This window comes from Pteropus alecto, unplaced genomic scaffold (assembly GCF_000325575.1).
Source record: "Pteropus alecto unplaced genomic scaffold, ASM32557v1 scaffold123, whole genome shotgun sequence".
NCBI classification, from domain to species: Eukaryota; Metazoa; Chordata; class Mammalia; order Chiroptera; family Pteropodidae; genus Pteropus; species Pteropus alecto.
Genome location: NW_006433950.1, coordinates 8932647 through 8952216, shown reverse-complemented (window position 1 = coordinate 8952216; position 19570 = coordinate 8932647). Strand labels below are relative to the sequence as shown.

The window sequence follows — 19570 nt, the reverse complement described above, 5'->3', positions numbered from 1 at the left end:
TTTTAAGAAGGGAGTGGTCACATCGAGATGATTCTATTAATAGAAAATGTCCAAAAATGCAAATTTAGAGACAGAAGGTAGATTAGTGGAGTCTATGTGTGGGGATAGACGGGGATTAACATAAATGGGCATAAAGGATCTTTCTGGAAGGATAAATATGTTCTAAACCTGATGTATGATTATGACTGCACTATTCAGTAAAGTTACTAAAATCGCTGTAAACTTGAAATGGATGGATTCTATGATAAGCGAAATATACTTCAATAAAGCTGTTAAAAAGAAAAAGTTAGGTGTATTGCATCTTTCACACTGAAATGTGGACAGTCTCTAGTGTGAGAAAATGTTTGGTGAGATTTATAATAACCGCAATTATAAATTGGAAACCCCTCCCATAGATATCTAAGCATGTATTCTATTTTTTAAAAAAGAAAGAGAGGTTTTATTTATTAAAGTTCAGAGCGACCCTCAAAGTTTACAAAGTAAAATTTGGTACACATGTACAGAGAACAAAGGTGTTACGTAATAAGCAGATGGCCAATTCCCAATCAGGTACAATTTGGAAATGCGAAAAGACACTTTTGTTTATCACACTAACTTGGGAGGCAACACTGGCATTTAGAGGGCAATGTCTGAACTATAAGTTACTGCTTTTAAAAACAGTAAATCGAGAATTCATCCTGGTATTCACTTGCACTTAAAAGCTGCCTCGATGTTATTGGGTCAAGCAGTTGTAACAAGCATTCAATTTTTTATGTGAATATAAAAAATATAAATGTTCTTCAACGCACAAAATAGTAATGCACAATGAGGAATGGTCCCTTCGTAATGCCAAAAGCGTTTCTGATGAAAAACACTGATTTAAACCATGATCTTATTAGCACTTTCAAAGGTAGAGTACCTTTGATTCTTAACCTAAAATATTTAAATATAAAGCACCTTCTATACTAACAAAATATTTCACCATATTCAAATTAAAAATATAATTTCCCACAATTTTATCTTTGAAAAATCACACATGGCTATTAGATGTTAAAATTTAGAAATAACATCAAATAGTTAAAGACATGTCACTTTGCTTGAACTGGCCTTATAAATTTCTCTCTGAGCTTTAAGCATTTTTTTGACAGACCAGGCAATAACATTTGCAAATATTTCTCTGTAATGCTGAAATTTAATATTTTCCTTTGAGTTTTTAGAAAGTATAATTTCACTCAACATGGTAGAAAAAAACCCCAGAAAGTGTTATTTCATGAGCTGCCTCAAGATACAACCACAGTATACTGTATACTTTTTAGTAAAGCATTGTACTATATTATAAACTACTTATATATTCTTGAAGGGTGGAATTTTGTCTATCGCATTTTTTTATACATAGTGCCTAGTACAGATTGTACATAGTAGGTGCTCAATATTTGTTTCAAGAATAACTGAATAAGGTTATTAAAAGTGGAGGGGTTCAAAAGAGGCCTCTCTCAAGCTGTGCCACTTTGGCATGTGAATTATTTTGAGCTGAAGGCAATGGAGACAAGAAACTTTCACCTCTCCCTTAAAGAATTTAAATTAGGGGCCTTGCCCATAATAAGAGTTATCACCAGAAATAACTTTTTATGACCTATATATAGGGCAGAGAAAACTCTTAATTACTGAATATTTGTTCTTATCATCCTGCTAATGACCTTCCTCCCCTGCTTGAAGCCCAAAGGTGGCTTACCTAGGTGGCTTACCTCATCCTTGGCTCAGAATGTCAAATATACCTCATTTTTCCTTTCTGTCTCCGAACCTCTCATGTATGTCGGGTTCCATATGTATGTATGTAATTAAACTTGGTAATTTCTTTTGTTAATCTGTCTTGTGTCTATTTGATTCTTAGACAAACTGAAAGAATCAGTTTTATCCTTCCCCACGAAAGCTAATAAATATAATCCATGATAAATAAAACCTACCTGTGTCTTTATTTTCAGGAGAATAAACTAATTTTATACTGGAAAGCCTTAACGATAATTTTATAAGGCCGAGAAACATTTGGATGAAGGTCACAATGAACTAAATGACTGCTCTAGCATAGAACAAAGAACAGGCAGAGGGCAGTTATCAGGAAAACATAACAGATCTACTTAACAAAGGACAAAATACACAGAAGTGAGAGAACAATAGTGATTAGTTCCTTATACGTGTCATGTTCTAAACTCTTTCCATCATGTTAATTTCAATACTTACAATACTTACACCAACACCTAAGACCAATATTTGCAAACTCTTTTCCTTCTGGGGTGAAAAGTCAGGGAAGTGGGGTGAGGAGAGGAAGAGATTATCATCATAGTGGTGGAAGGGTGCTAGGATTTAAGAGGTACTAAAATATTATTGATTGTATTCTGAAATGTACACTTTCCTTTCTTGTAATGGTCATGCAAAAGCTTCTTTCTGAAGTTAAGTAAGAAATTCCATGAAGTTGTGAGTATGTGTTTTCATAATGTGGCCAAATGTTAAAGCTGGTAGGAAAAAGAGCTATAAAACTCGACCGACAGGATACCGTAGTATCATAAAATCTTAATATATCTTGGTTAATATTTTGGCTTAAAAGGTTAAGCACATGGGGAGCAGTGGCTCTGCTTTATGCCAGGTGTCTCCAAAGGGTGTGGGTTTCCTAGTGTGACAGCAGTCACACCATATGGTGCTCCTTTCATTGGCAGAGGCAGGACAGAAGCTGCCAAAAACTGAGTGTGCTACTTTGGGCCATAAAAAATGATTAATCCCAAATTTAAAACATAAGAATTTTATAAATTAAAAGATCTTTTTTAATTTTAAGGCTTCTAAACTATTGAACTTTTATAACTCAAGGCTCAATTGGGCAATAGCTCTCAGTCTTTGAAATAAGACAAAGACTCAAACAAAATCAAGTGATGGGGAATAAGCTGGGTAGCAAATCTCTGAAAAAAAAATTTTTTTAAGGATTTAAATGAAACCTCTTTATAGTTATACTGTAAATATAAAGAAACGATGTATAAAAATGGCTTTTGGAATACTGTTTTGATAACATCAAGCGAGGGCAGTAGATGAGAAAAGCTGAAAGACAGTTTCGCCAAAGAGATGGATTCTATATTTCTCTCTAGCCACTTCTTCAAGTTTCTGACAATAAGACCCCTCCAACTACTCTAATAAGCGAATCTAATGTTTGAAATTAGAGCAACCTCGAAAATATTCATGTTGAATCCAACAGACAAACTGTTTAAATCTTACAAACTCAGCCCTAGCTTTGAGTAACTATGTCCAGGATTGTAAACACAATTTCAAATGCTTTATTGAAGCTGGTAATATTAATTTCAAAAAAGCAATTTTTGAGCTTCCACAACTGTTTGAATGATAGCTTTTCCCTCCAAACCTGTTCCTTTTTCCTGAATTGGGTTAATTACTATAGGTAATAAAAATAGCTTTTAGTTTGCTCTGAGCTGGCAAAATGCATTTTATGGACTGCTTTACATAAGACAAGAAAATTTTAAGGATTAGGTTAAATCTAAAATCACACATGAAAACTCCATTTTCCTGTCCACCCAATACCTTGCACAACAATAAACACAAATTATCTAGAGTACAATTGTAAACTCAAGTAACATTTGAGTAAGGAGGGTTTTGGCCTGGCCAATGTAAAATGTAAAAACATTCATACAAACTACTGTGGTTCTCAACATGCATCAATATCAGCATCTGCAAATTCTTGGACCCCTACCATTGACCTACGGAATCTGTGTTCTAACCAGGCTTCCAGGTGATTTGATGGATGCTCAAGTATAAGAACCATGGAGGTAAAAGTGCTTGGACCTTTGCTATAAGAAAGATAAAGTATGCCAAATATAGACCATTACTAGAAGAGAAGGGACATCTGTTCCTGCCTTGGAGAGGTTACTACTCATAAGTGGTGGTGCAAGCCACGTAAAGGTCCCTGCGGTAATAACCTTCAGAGCAGCTCGCCTCGCCTTCCAGCACCAGTGCCGTCACCCACTGGCTATGTGCTCCGGAAACAAGAGACCTGAGCCAGCAGTCGATACTCAGCTTTTACCTGGAAAGACTGACTCTCCTGAGAACCAACTTGTAGACAGGTATACCTTACCTAAATTTGAACCTTATTTATTTCATCTCCCCTTTTGCCTGGAGCAATGGTATAATTAATCTATCATTGGTTTGGAATATGTTACTTCTTTATTGGCTTATTAAGAGATATTATCCTGTATACTACTGGCTTGTGAAATATTGTAAATTATAATTCCCACAGTGAATCTGTGTTAAATTACTGGCAAAGACAATCTTCACCAAACCAACTCTCAAATCTCTTTTACTGAGTGTTAAACAATTTGTGGACAAAAAAGGGTGCTTTAACAAATCATAAATTCCTAACAGGGCAGATGTATAATTATGCCCCAGACCTACAGCTTTTTTAGTGAAAGGTTTTTAGGCCAGCCCTGTCCATGGTTCTTGTGCATCTAGGTTAACACACTTTTGAAATACCAGAAGTCACCAACTCTCAAATCTCTTTTACTGAGTGTTAAACAATTTGTGGACAAAAAAGGGTGCTTTAACAAATCATAAATTCCTAACAGGGCAGATGTATAATTATGCCCCAGACCTACAGCTTTTTTAGTGAAAGGTTTTTAGGCCAGCCCTGTCCATGGTTCTTGTGCATCTAGGTTAACACACTTTTGAAATACCAGAAGTCATATCCTTTGGAGGTGTAACCACCCTCAAGAGAGCTTGTTAACAGTCCTGTAATCCAATCCTCGCCTTGCTTTCTCCCACCTTCATGTAATCTTCTTTAAGTTTCTTCCTTAATTTCAAATGCATAAAAGAAATTGTAAACTGTTATTCTCAATGCATTTGAGATCTTGCTTCCCAGCAATTTATTGTCAGTTTTGGCTCAAATAAATTCTTATAAAAATTCTCTAGAGGTTTGGACATTTCTTACGTCAACATTAATTTGGTGTAGTATGGCAGAATTCTGAAGAAGCCCAACCAGAACCACTGCAGACCCGGACCAGGTGGCAGATACCAACAGCAGCCCATTTTGCTCCACCCGTTCCCTTCTTTGCATTGGGTAAACGTGGGTGAGTTTTCTCTTGGAATCCTGGGCCTTCTTTCTTTAAGTAGCAGGTCTACAACTTTATTTGAGCTGTTCTTAGAAAATCCCTGAGGTGGATGAGGGTTGAGAGAACCCAGGGAAAGGGGTGAGGGTGGGGGAGTGGGCTGCTGCTTTTAATTTCAGCTTTTCATTGGACTGCTTACTGAGACCCTGAGTAAATTCTTTGCTAGCTAAATAAGAGACTGAACTCTTTTTAGCTCAGAAAGAGAAAGGACACTTGCTTCCCCAACCCAAATAGCTGGGAAGCCAGCAGGAGATCAGAGGCTTTGTGGAGGGTAGGGCAACCTAAAATGGGTTCACCATGTGAGAAGGGCCCATGCCTTAGAAAGAGTTACGGTTTCAGCAGTGTCTGTTAAGCTCTCGCCTGCCCTTGCTCGGGTACTCTTGGGTGACTAATGACTTTTGTGGGGTTGCCTGAGGAAATTTTCCTCTAGGGGGTGAAACAGTTCTACACGGATACAGCATTTGACTTATCTGGAGATGTGCACGTAAAGGCTGGTTTTCCCTAGGAGTTTGCTCAGTCTCTACAGATCTCAAAATCAACCTGAGAAGTCAGGCCTTTAAGGCCGACAAGCACCATGACAGTCATCCTTAATACTAAGGTGGCTCTGATGAGGATAATTTGATACTTCTATACTACTCTTTTGTGAGCAGATTTAGAAAAAGTCAGCTATAATATTAGGCAGAATGAATGGGAAACATTTAATTGGTCTCCTGAAGCTTCAAAAAGAGGATTTAGATAAATGGATCAACCTATGATGTTGTTCAGGTGTCAACCCAATTCTTTGAGGTATTAAAAATGGCTGTCCTTATTTTCAAAGGGGGAAGGTCATTTAGAACTCGCCTTGTCAAGGGCAGATATATATGTGTATTGTAAATGCTTCAAAAACAAAATTTGGATCCAACTATTTTTTTATAAACTAGTGAGTTTTTCTCATAGCTAAAAGATTTCGGTGTCTGTCTATATGTGTCTACATATGTATGTTGTAAATGTGAGATAATTTTCTACCTCTGGGTGGTTTTCTGAAAATTACTTTAAAGACAAGCACTTATAAGGATTGGGTATTCTAAAATTCTCAGAAATATAGAAACTAACTAAAATGCTTTTCAAGTTCACATGACTTAAGATTAATCCTTAGTAAATAAAAGCTGGTTTAAGTTTGTTGGTTTAAGTAGAAAAGACATGTCTTTTGAGTTACTGATATTAAATGTAACATCATATTTTCCCTGGGCTTACAAAAATAAGTCCATGTTAATAACTGACTTTGATGTCTATGAAATATGTTTTTAGAGGTTATAAAATGTCTTCATGAATTTGCCAAGCTAAAGAATGCTAACTGCTTATTTCTTACTTTTCATCAGAAATTGAGGTTTTAAGGATTAAAATCTCAATATATGTAGGAATTACTTTGTGGTGTTCCAGAAGAGTCCCAGGAACACCTCAAAAGGTTTTTTTTTTTTTTTCTGTTAACATGCATGGGAAGCACTGTAAAATTAGAGACAAAAAAATGTATATTGCATGGGTAAACAATGGTTATAAATTCAACGAACTGTCAGGACTTTGGGAAACCCAAGATGACCACTTGGCACTTTTCGGCTCCCTGGCAAATCCTGTTTTTCATCACAGTGCATTTAAGTCAGACTTAAATTAGATGAAGGGACTTATGATCTGACATTGAAAGGCAATATCTTACATTATTGCCAAGGTTTGATAAAGTCATTTCGAGAAAATGCCAAATTGGTAGCTGCTTCCTTTCACAGAGAGTTCCCAGGAGACAAAGACTTTTGATTTTGTTTTTGTTTTTTTGTAAAGGATATCAAATAAAAGATACTCTCCAACCTCACTGGAAGGGACCTTATGAGGCATCTAACTGCAAAGGGACATCTACTCTTGTCTCTGACACTTGCCTCCATCTACAATGGGCACCAAAGATTCCTGGAGGATGATAAGCCACTGACATTAGAGGTAGATAGCTATCCCAAGACACTGACAAGGCCTGTATGCCTAAGGATTAATATTGAACTCAGAATGCATTTTGTTTGATTCTTTTTACCTGACTGCTAATGATATCAGCTATAATAATAGTTATAATTGTTCTTTGGGTTTATCTATCTAGTCCAACTGTTTATGATTACTGAACAAGTATAAGATAACTATTAATTCTTTTCATGGCTTATGAAAATGTTATATTAGATACCAAGTTCAGAAAAATGAGACAGAAGGCAAAACTCAATCTTGATAGTTCACAGGATAGAAATGATCCAGAGGTTTTTGTTTGTTTTTCAATGAAAGCCATAAGACCTGACTGCCTATCACTTACCTGATCTTCCTCTTTGGGAAAAGTCTGGCTTCAACTCACATCACATGATTACATTATTGTCCCATCTCCAATGGTCACCAAGATGACGTGTACTGAGACTTCCTAGGAATGAGCCTTCCTAGCACTGGGAGACCACACTATCCGACCAAAAGGATGGTCATGAATTCATCCTTCAAATTGATTTATGACCAAAAAGGGGAAACTGTGGACAAAAAGTTCAATGGAAAGTAACCCCACAGGGTGATCTGATCATAAATTCTTAACTGGGCAGGTCATGGGGAGTAGTCGCACCCCAGGATATAACTCCTTATCTTTGCCTTAAGCAAGTCCTGTCCATTGTGTTCTGTGCATCTAGGTTAACACACTTTTGAAATACCCTGTTTTAGACCCCTCCTTCTAAAGCATGAGCTTAACTCTCCTGTAATCCAATCTCTGCTTTGTTCCCTCCCACCTTCACGTAATCGTCTTTACATTTCCTCCTTAATCTCAAATGCATAAAAGAGACTGTACAACTGTTATTCTCCAGAGTACTTGAGATCTTGCTGCCTGGCATATGTTGTCAGTTTTGCTCAAATAAACTCATAAAAATTTTCTAACAGTTACGATGTTTCTTACATTGACATAACTTGACAGAATTAGTTAAGTAAATGGTAATTTTCTGGAACATACTTTAAAAGAAGTATTCCATAGATTCCATAGCAGTTTCGACTCCAGTTCTTACGCTTCGCCATTATTTGGTCTTCTTGTGGCTGCTAAAAGCTGAGTTTTTACTGTATACCCAAATTCCATAATTTGGTAGACAGCACTTTTATAGAAGTAGCCATCTGGTAATAGTAGGACTCACAAAGATACAATCTAGATTTATTATGAGATTATTAAAAATCCTCAACCAAAGCATATGCATCCAACATTCTCAACCATGGCAAAGTGGTTTACAACACTGGCAAGTCTCAAAAATCTTTAAGAACCAGGTCCAAAAGAAACAGTCACCTACAGGAGATACTTGGGAATTAGTGTTCGCACATCAGTCTTGTGAAAAAAAATTGTACAATTCCTCAGTATTTCTTATTTAAACCTACTTTGTTCCAAAATCATTTAAGACAGGATTTATTCAATAAATGAGTTGAGACTCCTATACTTTTCTCAATATATTACTGTTAAATATCAGTTGGTCACTTAAAATCAGATGGGACTTCATTAAATCATGATGAAAATGAATAGTCAGGAAAAGTTATGGACTAAGTTATGGACAGGAACTCTGGTAAAGTGCATGAATAAAATTATCTTTTGATGGATGTATCTTATTCATATTCATTTCTTCAACTTGCGAATTCAATGACATCATTGTGTGTAACTTTAACCAGCTCTTTTGCTGAACAGTGGACCTACTGATAAGACACTCGAATAAATATGAGATGCTAATGTAAAAAGATGCAATTTCCTTCAGTTTACTTTATTTTTTTGGTGAAATGGAAAAAATAAAAAACATCATTAAAATTAAAAAAAAAAATCAGTTATAACTTGCTTAGAGATACCGAGTAAATGGACTATTCTCATGCACTGATCAAATGACCACTGTGGCGGTTTTAAAAATATGTGGTGGTTCACAAATTGCAATTTTTCCTTCTTTGAATACTGGTTCAGGTCATGAAACTCCCCAAATCATAATCTTGTCTTTGTTAAGCAGCTTTGTTCCAGACTGACAAAGCATAAAATAGGTCGACTGTTCATGTTGTGAAAGGGTGCACTATACAGAAGAAGAAAAAAACTTAAACTTAGCACAAGTTTCCTTTAAATCTGTCAGCTCCATCAGTACATTTAAAATGTAATTCCATTCTCCAAAGAATGATTTGCAATTATTTTTGTGCTTCTGTCTAAAATAACCAGGTATAACATCAAGGCTCCTGTTAATGTGTGTTAATCAACTTCTATAAGATAGTGCAGCAGTGGCAAAATTTTTCACTGACTGCAGAGGATGGCAGAAAAGTCTCCTGCTCCTCCTTCAATGGAAAGAACCAGGATCACTCCAAGTATTTCTCTCATATGCTACCTAAGGAACCTGGTTTCTATATATAAACCCATATTTGTATCTTGCTTTGTAACATCAGATGTTCCAAAAGTATGGATTAGCAACAGATTAACTTTATTATGTTCTCCTTGAACTAATTAATGAAATGTGCTCCCATTTCTGAATATAGGTTGGCCAATGGCTCAGAAACAATTAGTCTAGGATTTTAATGATTTTTGTGGAAAAAACAGTCCTTAATTCATACAGGGACAATTATAAGCTGGTGATAATTCACCTACTTTATATTACAGTAAGAGTTAATTCCTAAATAACAAACAATTCCTTTAGCTTTTACTATAAGCAAAAACAATCCATTAGAAAAGATGTCGCAAACAAGCAACAATAAGAGCCTTTTGATTATTTCATCATTTTTTAAAACTTGACTTTGAATACTAGAAGTTGTTTTACTAGAAAGCTTAAAGCTTTTACTAAGAAAAATGGACTTCGCTCCACAAAATTTTTAGTGTTTTAGAACTTTCTGTAGGAAAAAATCTTGACTAAAATTATATATCTTATACCACAGGGATCCAATCCTGTTTGTGGAAGATACTGTGGTGTCGTTTTTTCCAAGGACTTAACATATGAAATAAAGAATGGTAGGAGAGTGGCAAAAGGGCAGGGGGGAGGGGCACATGGCAGTTTTTTTTTTTTTACCGCTTTATTGAAACATAAGACAATTGCTCACATTTACAGTGCACAGTTTGAGTTTTTTTCAATTACAGTTGGTATACAATATATTAGTTTCAGTTGTACAGCACAGTGATTAGAGATCTATATAATTCACAAAGTGATCACTCCAATAAATCTAGTCCTCCTCCGCCTTTTACATACATTATTGACTATATTTCTTATGCTATACTTTATAGCTCCAATTTTTGTACTACTCATTTGTATTTCTAAATCCTTTGCCCTTTCTCACCAACCCCCTCAAAACCTCTCCCTCTAGCAGCCCTCAAAATAGTCTCTGTAAGTTCATTTCCGTTTCTGCTGTTGTTTATTTTGTTCTTTGGATTCCACGTGTGCATGAAATCATATGGCATTTATCTTTCTCTGACTTACTCCATTCAGCACAATACCCTCTAGGTCCACCATAAAATATCTTTTTCCATCCCCTTACTTTTAGTCTGTGTGTGTCTTTTAATCTGAAGTGAGTCTCTTCTAGGCAGTATATGTAAGGGACTTGTTTTCTTATACATTCAGCCACCTTATCTATCAATTGGGGCACTTAATTCTTTTTCATTTGAAGTACTTGTTGATAGATATGTAGTTACAGCCATTCTTTATTCATATTTTTGATACATATTTTTTTCTTCTTAAAGAAATCCCTCCAACATTTCCTGTAATACTGGCTTGGTGGTGATGAACTTCTTTAGCTTCTTCTTGCCTAGGAAGCTCTTTATCTGATCTTTGACTCTGATAGCTTTGCTGGATAAAGTAATCTTGGTTGTAGATCCTGGATTTTCATCACTTTGAATATTTTGTGTCAAGCCCTTCTGTCCTGAAAAGTTTCTGTTGAGAAATCAGCTGACAGTCTTATGGGAGCTCCCTTACAGGTAACTTAACTGTTCTTCTCTTGCTGCTTTTAAGATTCTCTCTGTATTTAACCTTTGGCATTTTAATTATAACGTGTCTTGGTGCGGGCCTCTTTGAGTTCATCATTTTTGGGACTCTCTGTGCTTCCTAGAGTTGCATACCTATTTCCTTCACCAGATTAGGGAAGCTTTCCATCATTATTTCTTCAAATAGGTTTTCAACTTCTTGCTCTCTCTCTTCTCCTTCTGATATCCCTATGATGTGAATGTTATGTTTGATGTTGTCCCAATTTAAGGCTCTTTAAATTATCGTCATCTATTTGGATTCTTTCTTTCTTGTTGCTGTTCTGATTGGGTGTCCTCTACTGCCCCATCCTCTATATCAGTGATTCAAACCTCCACTTCATCCACTCTGTTGATTCCCTCTAAAGTACTCTTCATCTCAGATATTGTTTTCATTTCTGACTGGTTCCCTTATTATAATTCCCATCTCCGTTTATACGTTTTTTTTTATCTCTTTAAGTTCTCACTGAGTTCATCTACTCTTCCCCTAAATTCACTGAGCATCCTTATAAACCAGTGTTTTGAACTCTGTACCTGGTAGATTGCCTGACTCCATTTTTCCTGGAGCTCTGTTCTGTTCTTTCATATAGGACATGCTTCTTTGCCTCCCCATTTTGGCTGCCTTTCTGTGTCTGTTTCTATGTACTAAGCAAAGCTCCTAAGTCTGCCAGTCTTATTAGCATGGCTTTGAGTAGTAGGTGTCCAGTGGCACAGTATGGAGAGGGGTCAAGCTGCAGACCAAGTTTAGCCCCAGCCTGTGCCCCTCTGGGGACACCTGGTAAGATTCAGCAAGTAATTCACAAAAGGCTGAGACTAGTGCTATACTTACAATGGCTCAAGAGGCCATGCCAGAAACCGATGCCGGCTGCCGCTAGTGTGGGGCTTGGAGCTGCTCAGCAAGGAGCACCTGACTTGCCGAGGACACCACTGGATGTGGCTTGGGAAGGGCCACAAGTTGGGGGAGGCAGAGTTTCCGAGAATCCTCTGAGCAGAGCAACCTGTTATCCAGTTTGATGATGTCTCGCTGTGGCAGCGCCTGTGTCTACATATCGGGAGGGGAGAGGGCTAAACAGAAGAACAATGGTACCGCCAGCACTCCTGTCTGGGAGAGAGCCTTGCCTCCAGCCCTTGCCCCAAAGTCCGACAACTCAGCATCTCCCATATGTCCCTGGCACTCCCCAAGCAGCTGACCTGGTGCTGGAGCTCAGAGCGAGCAAGTTTGTCACCCCAAAAGTTCTGCTGCGGTCCCTTTAAGAGGAACGTCTGCATGTGCTGGCTGCAGCTGCCATAGCCTCCATCTCACTCTCCGCCCCTCCGATCGCTGGCTGCAGGGTGATTTCTTATTTCATTACAATAATTTTACTACTCTTTAATCTAGCCTATATTTAAAGTTACAACAGTAACACAATAACTAGGTCCATTTTAAAGGAATCCAACAGTATGATGCACACTATATGCTAAGTTCAATGAAGTCACCCAAATTTAAGGGAATATGGGAAAAAGGAACATAGTCCTTTTAAGACATGAATACTAATTATTCTAAACTCTGGGAAATGGGTGTGGTGGCAAGGTGGCCAAAGTAACTCTTATCCCCACACCTCCATTTGCACCTGCATTAATTGCAAATGTCTTATTGTTTGTCATTGTCAGAGTCTCTGAACCACTTAGGAATGATATATGTATACGAATGGAGTCATCTGCTCTACCCCTGTCTCAGGCATACTTAACAGCAACTTCTGTCTAGTATTTTTCAAAAGTAATATGTCACACTTTCAAATCCTATATCTATCTAATCTCAATGGGATCTGTTGGCCTTTTAAACCACATTTTTCACTTTTTTCACCCAGTCCCCAAGGTGAAAGGATGAAGACGTACAAATTAGTAGTTACAAAACAGTCATGGGGAATTAAGAATAAATAAATAAATAGATAGATAGATAGATAGATAGATAGACAGATAAATGAATGAATGAATGAATGAAGATAAGTCTCCCCCAACCATATTTTTCAATAAGGCCCAGAAAAGTTACTAAATTTTTGCCTGCCTATTTGAAGTCTCATCTGTTTTTTAATGAGCAGATGGCAAACTACTAAGTTTATATCTCAATATTATAAATTCTATTAACAGATTCCCTGGCTGCAGCTATAGTATGCTGAAACCCAAAAGGGATTTCGATGATGGTCTCATAGCAGAACAAATCAAATGGGAGTTTTGTGGAACCATTAAAAATAAAATGGTTGCCTCTCTGGAAGGCCCCGAAGCTGAAGACATTTAAGTAGCCCTGGAAAGAAATCACTCTTGTTTTATCAGAGATAGGTCTTTGGAACAAAACTAACCAAAAAGAGTTTTGTGGCTGTAGTTGATGCTACAATTACGACAAGGATGTAAGAGTCAAGGGAGAAAACAAAACAAAAAAAGTGAATTAAACAAAAAGTCTAGGAAGAGAACATGCTCATGTTTTCATAATGAAGAGGCTAGATTGCTGATATAAAAATGCGGTAAATGCTTATAGCCTGGTAAATATTAATCTGCTCAATTTTGTAATTCAAAGCATTCTGAATTTTTTAATACTTAGAATAACTCCAGCTTGACTTTATAATGACTATCTCAACTGACAATGGTCCTAGACATAATTCATTGTGCAAAATGTAAACATCAGTGTTGATTTTAATGCAAAATAAACTGAAATACTATGTATGAGCATGTAACAAGATATACAGAGCTGTCAAATCACTTAAAGGCAAAAATTCCACTCTTCATAACACAACTACATTTAGTAATAAATTTCTTCTTTTGCTTTGTCAACTACAAAATTCAATATGACTGGGGACAAAAGTACCAGCTATTAAGCATCCATTTACCATCACACCAATCTGATTCTCCTTCTAACATGTCTCTGACACACTGCTCTAAAACATTTGTTCTGCGGTTCAAGTAAAGACGTTTAATTTGCAACAGCTAACCTCAAGATGCAAGAATCACAGCAACAGCCTACTGTAAATTACTGAAATATCTGATCTTCCTATAATAGTTAAATACCTTAATTCTTAGCTTGTGTAGCCCAGAGCAACATAATAAACCACATTCTTAAAGAAGAGTGGCAAGCAAAGCCACTTGTTAAGTGTTAAGAAAAATGGTCACTTCCTTAGCTACAGCAGTACGTACATGTAATAGAAAGTAACTGGGTAAGGGAGATTTGTTTTTAGTCTAAGGAAAATATATTTAGATGAAATCCTTTTATATCTCACCTGAAATTGGACTGAAACTGGAGAACATCATGTTATAATTCATATTATAATTGCTTTGCACATACCTATAAGGTAGCTTAGAAAAATAATTCACTGTAAAAAAAAAATTGAACCCCAAATAAATAAGTTACTGGATTCATCTACCTTCAAAATGAGGTTGATGTAAGAGTTTTAACCATACCTTTCCACTAGGCATGTCAAAACTCGTGAGTATGGTGTGGGTGATCTGTCGTTCAGGTTCCAAGCAGCCATCAGTAAGTGTTTTGAATCAACTTCTTCATACCAAGCCTGAATTTTCATATTGGTAAGCGCTCAACTTCCTACAGCCACACATAATATACAGCCAACTGAAAAGCCCCAAAAGCAATAAAAATATTTTGTTACATCCTTTTGTTATCTGAAGAAAAGCAAGTTTTTGCCAGGTGTGTGTTTAAAAGGAAATGAACATTACCCATTGACTTTAATGACTCTTAGGTTCTCTCTCCTAAAATGTGACTCTCAGCCTATTTAATTTACATAGTTCTATATATTATCTTTTATGTGCACAGTGCTTAATCAATAGTATCCTAAATCTGGTGTACATGTGAATTAACAGGGAAGCCAAAAAAAAGAAATAGATGTGGTAATTCATTTCTGGTAATTGTGGGTTAGATTATTTGTAACAACCCTCAAACTGTGAACATCTAAAAATGTTGGAAAATTAAAAAAAATCTTGAAAACAACAAAGAGCTAACTATAGTAATTTACCAAGCCAAAGCTGAAGGAAAAGGGGGTGACCAGAAACAAAGGAGAGCTCAAAAGCTCACTTTTCCCTCGAAGGCATTTGCTAAATCCATCAAAACAAATCCTCTTTTTTGAAGGACCCTGTGGGCAGAAACCAAGCCCGAGACCTGCCCGAAGTAGAAAATCTAATACAAAATGCTCCCTGGTTTAAGCTGGAATCTCAAAAGGCTACACCCTTAAGGCAAGGGTGAACTGCAAGTAAACTAGCTGGTCTCCAGGTCTGCACTTTCTGGGTGTTTCAGAAAATCTCAAGATTGTATAACTGATTTAAGGAGTTACTGGACTGGGAGTGGCCTGAACTGCTTGGCAGAAGCAAATAAAATTACTTTCTGAAAAACAGCACTTTCATCTTAGGCTCCAAATCATTCCTACAAATAATTTCCTAAAATACAATTAGCAGAATACAGTAAAAATAACTGAACATATTATGGAACAAGACACCATGAGTGAAAATCATCAGAAAGACAAAACAACGTATCTTAAAAGACTTCAGTGACTGGAATTATTAGACAGAGATGATAGATCATATTTGCTACACATAACCCTCAAAATATTAGGAAAAATGATATAGTAATATAGTAAACCAAATATTTATTCTACATTTTTCTAAGTTTAAAGTATATGTATCCAGCTGCTTAAACTGTCAATCACAATCCTGGAACATTTCCACCTTGTAAATACTGACTCCAGATTTCAAACACATCTCTAACATGTTCTACTTTATCATTACTTCCGGTTCTTCTTGCATTTGAATCATCAAAATGCAATAGTTTAAAAGTTTTTGATGGCTCATAATTTTGTTGAAAACAGGACTGCCTCTTCTTTTTTCCATAATTGCAAAACATTTGAGATTAAGAAAAACCAATTAGGATGATAAATTGAAAGAATATTTTCATTTCTACATCACCCATTTCCTTCTATTTGCCTTTGTATAACACTTGACTTCAGTATTTGTCCACTTGTTTAGTAAATTTTGGTGCAAAAACATCATAAAAATGTACAAACTCTGTCACATATCGTCCTAGCAACAAGAGACATTCTAGGTACTTGCTGCAAAATATTGGATGATGAAGGCTTTCTTGCTGAATAACTAATTAGGTGAGAATAATATATTTCATTTTTATCCTTAGAAATAATTTGTTCACCCATTGAATTTTGGGTTTCAAAAAATTTATCAAGGATACTATCATCTGAAGACTCAGTCTAAAATGTTGCTTCTATACTATTAGCATACAGACCAGTGCTGCCCAACAGAAAAAGAATTTGAGCAACATATGTAAGCTTATATTTCTTAGTAGCTACATTAAAAAAGTAAAAAGAAACAGGTGAAATTAATTTTAATATATTTTATTTAACACAAAATATCCACAATGTTATTTCAACATAAAAAATTGGGATATTTTAAATTATCTTTCTCTTTTCAAGTCTTTAAAACTTGTACATTTTAGACTTCCAGCACTTCTCAAGTACACCTTTTAAGTGCTTAACAGCCACAGATGGCTGACAGCCACATACTGGAAAGCGTAAATCTACAGTGCTGCTTTGTCTCATTACATTTATTTTCTTAATCCTTATGATGGTGAAATATTTTCTCCTGTCAATATTCTTTTCTTTGCCATTATGGGCAAGAAATGAAAAATTCTGAATTTTCAACTATGTTCAATGAAAGTTCAAAGTGAACTATAAAGATGGTATCTTAGAATATAAAAGGGTCTAATGCATCCATATGGTAACTGCAAGACAGTAAATTTTCTCTTTGCTTTTAGAAAGATACCTAAAAATGAATGAAAGTCATGAGATATCAATCTTCACAAATATTACTGTTCAAGAAAGAAACTCAAAAACTAAAATTGGATCCAATGGAACCTTACAGTACAAAAGTTAAAGAAATGAGACAAACTTGAAAAAAATCTTCAGGGAACAGAAAAATATAAAAAGTGATCCAGCAGATTAGAACTAGAAGAACTTAACAATCATGAACAAGAAAATTGGAAGACTCATACTATCTGATTTCAAGACTTACTATAAAGCAACAGGAATTAAGAGTGTGATATTGACAAACACACAGATATATAGATAAAAGGAATGAATCTATGCACGTGTTAGAATTCATAGACTGCACATCAAGCCAAAAAAAAGTAAATTTTACTGCATGTAAATTGTACCTTGATAAAAAAAAAGAAAAAAGAAAAAAATCGTGAACTACAGCTAATTTGGTTAAAAGAGAAAATAAAAGAGTTAAGCAGCTGGGTGTAACTGAAAATTAATAAACTGGAAGGTAAAGGAAATTATGCAGAATTAGTATTTAGAAGAGAAGTTAATAGATACAGAGTCTTCCAATGCATTAGCCATGGCTCTGCACTACCCCATGGCCATGGTCCTCAACAAGGGCCATAAGGTGACCAAGAATATAAGCTGAGCCACCATGGTGAACGCCTCACCTAACACACAAGTTGGTGTGAACATGACCTGAGAGGTATTCGGCTTTGCCTCAGAAAAGCAGAGCGCTTTGTGGTTGCTCAAGGTATCGAAGAACAAGCAAGTCAAGCTCATCAAGAAATGAACGGGGACATATATCCATGCTAAGAGGAAGCAAGAGGAGCTGAGCAATGTTCTGGCTGCCGAGAGGAAAGCAGCTGCCAAGGACTGAGTCCCCTCTCTCCCCACTCTGTGCATAACAAAATCTTTACAGAAGAAAAACACAGACATGGAAAAACAGCAAGAAATCTAACTTAACTGAAGTTCTGGAAGAAGAGAAAGAGTGGGGCAGAGGCAGATAATGGCTGAGAATTTTTTAGAAAAGATGAAAGATATCAAATCAAAAGAAATTCAATATAGCCCAATCCAGACAAAAGAAAGTTCACACCTAGATAAATTATAGTGAACAAGAGAACACAAAGACAGAAAATCTGAAAAGAAGCCATTGGAATTAAACTGCTCAATAATAACAATGAAAGCCTAAAGACAGTGGAAAAAAGAAAATGTACTGAAAAAAATAATATTCCATCTTAAAATTCTATACTGTGATAGATTTTTGAGGCTACAAATCCCTCCCATTTCATAATGCACACCCCTTTGAATGCGACACTGTCACTCCTTCAATCAATGGATGATGTCTAATTCCTCCACCCTTTGGAATCTAGGCCTGGTCACCTGACTTGCTGTGGTCAATAAGACATTAGCAAATATAGGAGCAGAGGCTTGAAAAGTGTGCATTAGAGCTTGCCATTTCTATATTGCTTTTTGAACCTAACCACCATGTGAAGAAGTTTAAGCTAGTCAGTTGAATGATAAGAAAGATGATGCCTAGTTGACTCTCTCACTCTAGCAAACCGCCAGAAATATAAGTGAGGCCATCTGGGATTGTCCAGACCCCAGATGACCTGACAAGTGGCTACGGATACATGAATGAGCCCAGCTGACACCATGTAAACCAGAGACAAGCTATCCTGTTGAGCTTTGTCCAAACTGCTGACCCAGAGACTCATGGGCAAATAATTGTTGTTTCTGTGTCATTAAGTTTGGGATGCTCTGTTACCCAGAAATAGATAACTGATATCCAGACCCAACAAAATTAGCTTTTAAGAATAGGGTAGAATAAAGACGCTTCCAGACAAAGAAAATCTGACAGGTAGACACCAGTAGGCTCTCACTAAAAAAAAAATTCTAAAGACTATATTGTAAGCAGAAAGAAAGGGATCTCACATGGAAGATCTGAGATGCAAGAAGGTATGACAAGGGGGAAAAAAAGCTAAATATGTGGGTAAATCTATAAAAACATTACTTTTGTGATACAATAATAATAGTATCCTAAAGAATTTTAAAAATTCAATGCCAGCGACCACTCTCAGACATTCTGATTTAATTTACCTGAGACATCTGGGTATTGATATTTTAAAAAGTCACCCTACCTAGGTGAAACTAGGTTTAGAACCACTGAGTTAAAAAAACAACAGCGACAAAAAACAACTATGCTTGCATATTTAATGTTGGCATTAAACCCCACCCGCACCTTCTTTCTTCTTTTATTTGGCTTGCCGTTTTTGAAGTCACTCACTTAATGATTTTCCACTGAAATAAGCTTTAAAAAACTTATTGTTTCTTTAATACAAAGTGGCTCACCTTGGAAGATACTAACGATCTAAAAAACAATTACTATATAATTTCTAATTATTTCCCATAAACAAAATATTATTATAAATTCACAGGGAGTCCCCAGTTGCAACCATCCAAGAAAATCTCAGCTAAGACTAAGCAGGTTTTCTGGTTAATGTTCTTCTACAGTATAGTCAGCAAAATAGTAACTATTATAGGCTTCAGGCCATCTGTTAACTAACAGTAACAGATCAGGATATTGTGCTACTCAAAACACTCTATGCTAACTGTTCATTTTCCTAAATTGTTCTATTGACTAAATATGGATGATG

At 36.2% G+C, this 19570-nt stretch overlaps 1 protein-coding gene and 1 pseudogene across 1 annotated transcript in view; one reads left to right on the top strand and one right to left on the bottom strand.

Moving 5' to 3' along the window:
- Window positions 1–19570, bottom strand: part of GLG1 (golgi glycoprotein 1) — a 105620-nt gene that overhangs the window by 59719 nt on the left and 26331 nt on the right. The window lies entirely within an intron of this gene.
- LOC102887574 lies at window positions 17494–18916 on the top strand (annotated as a pseudogene).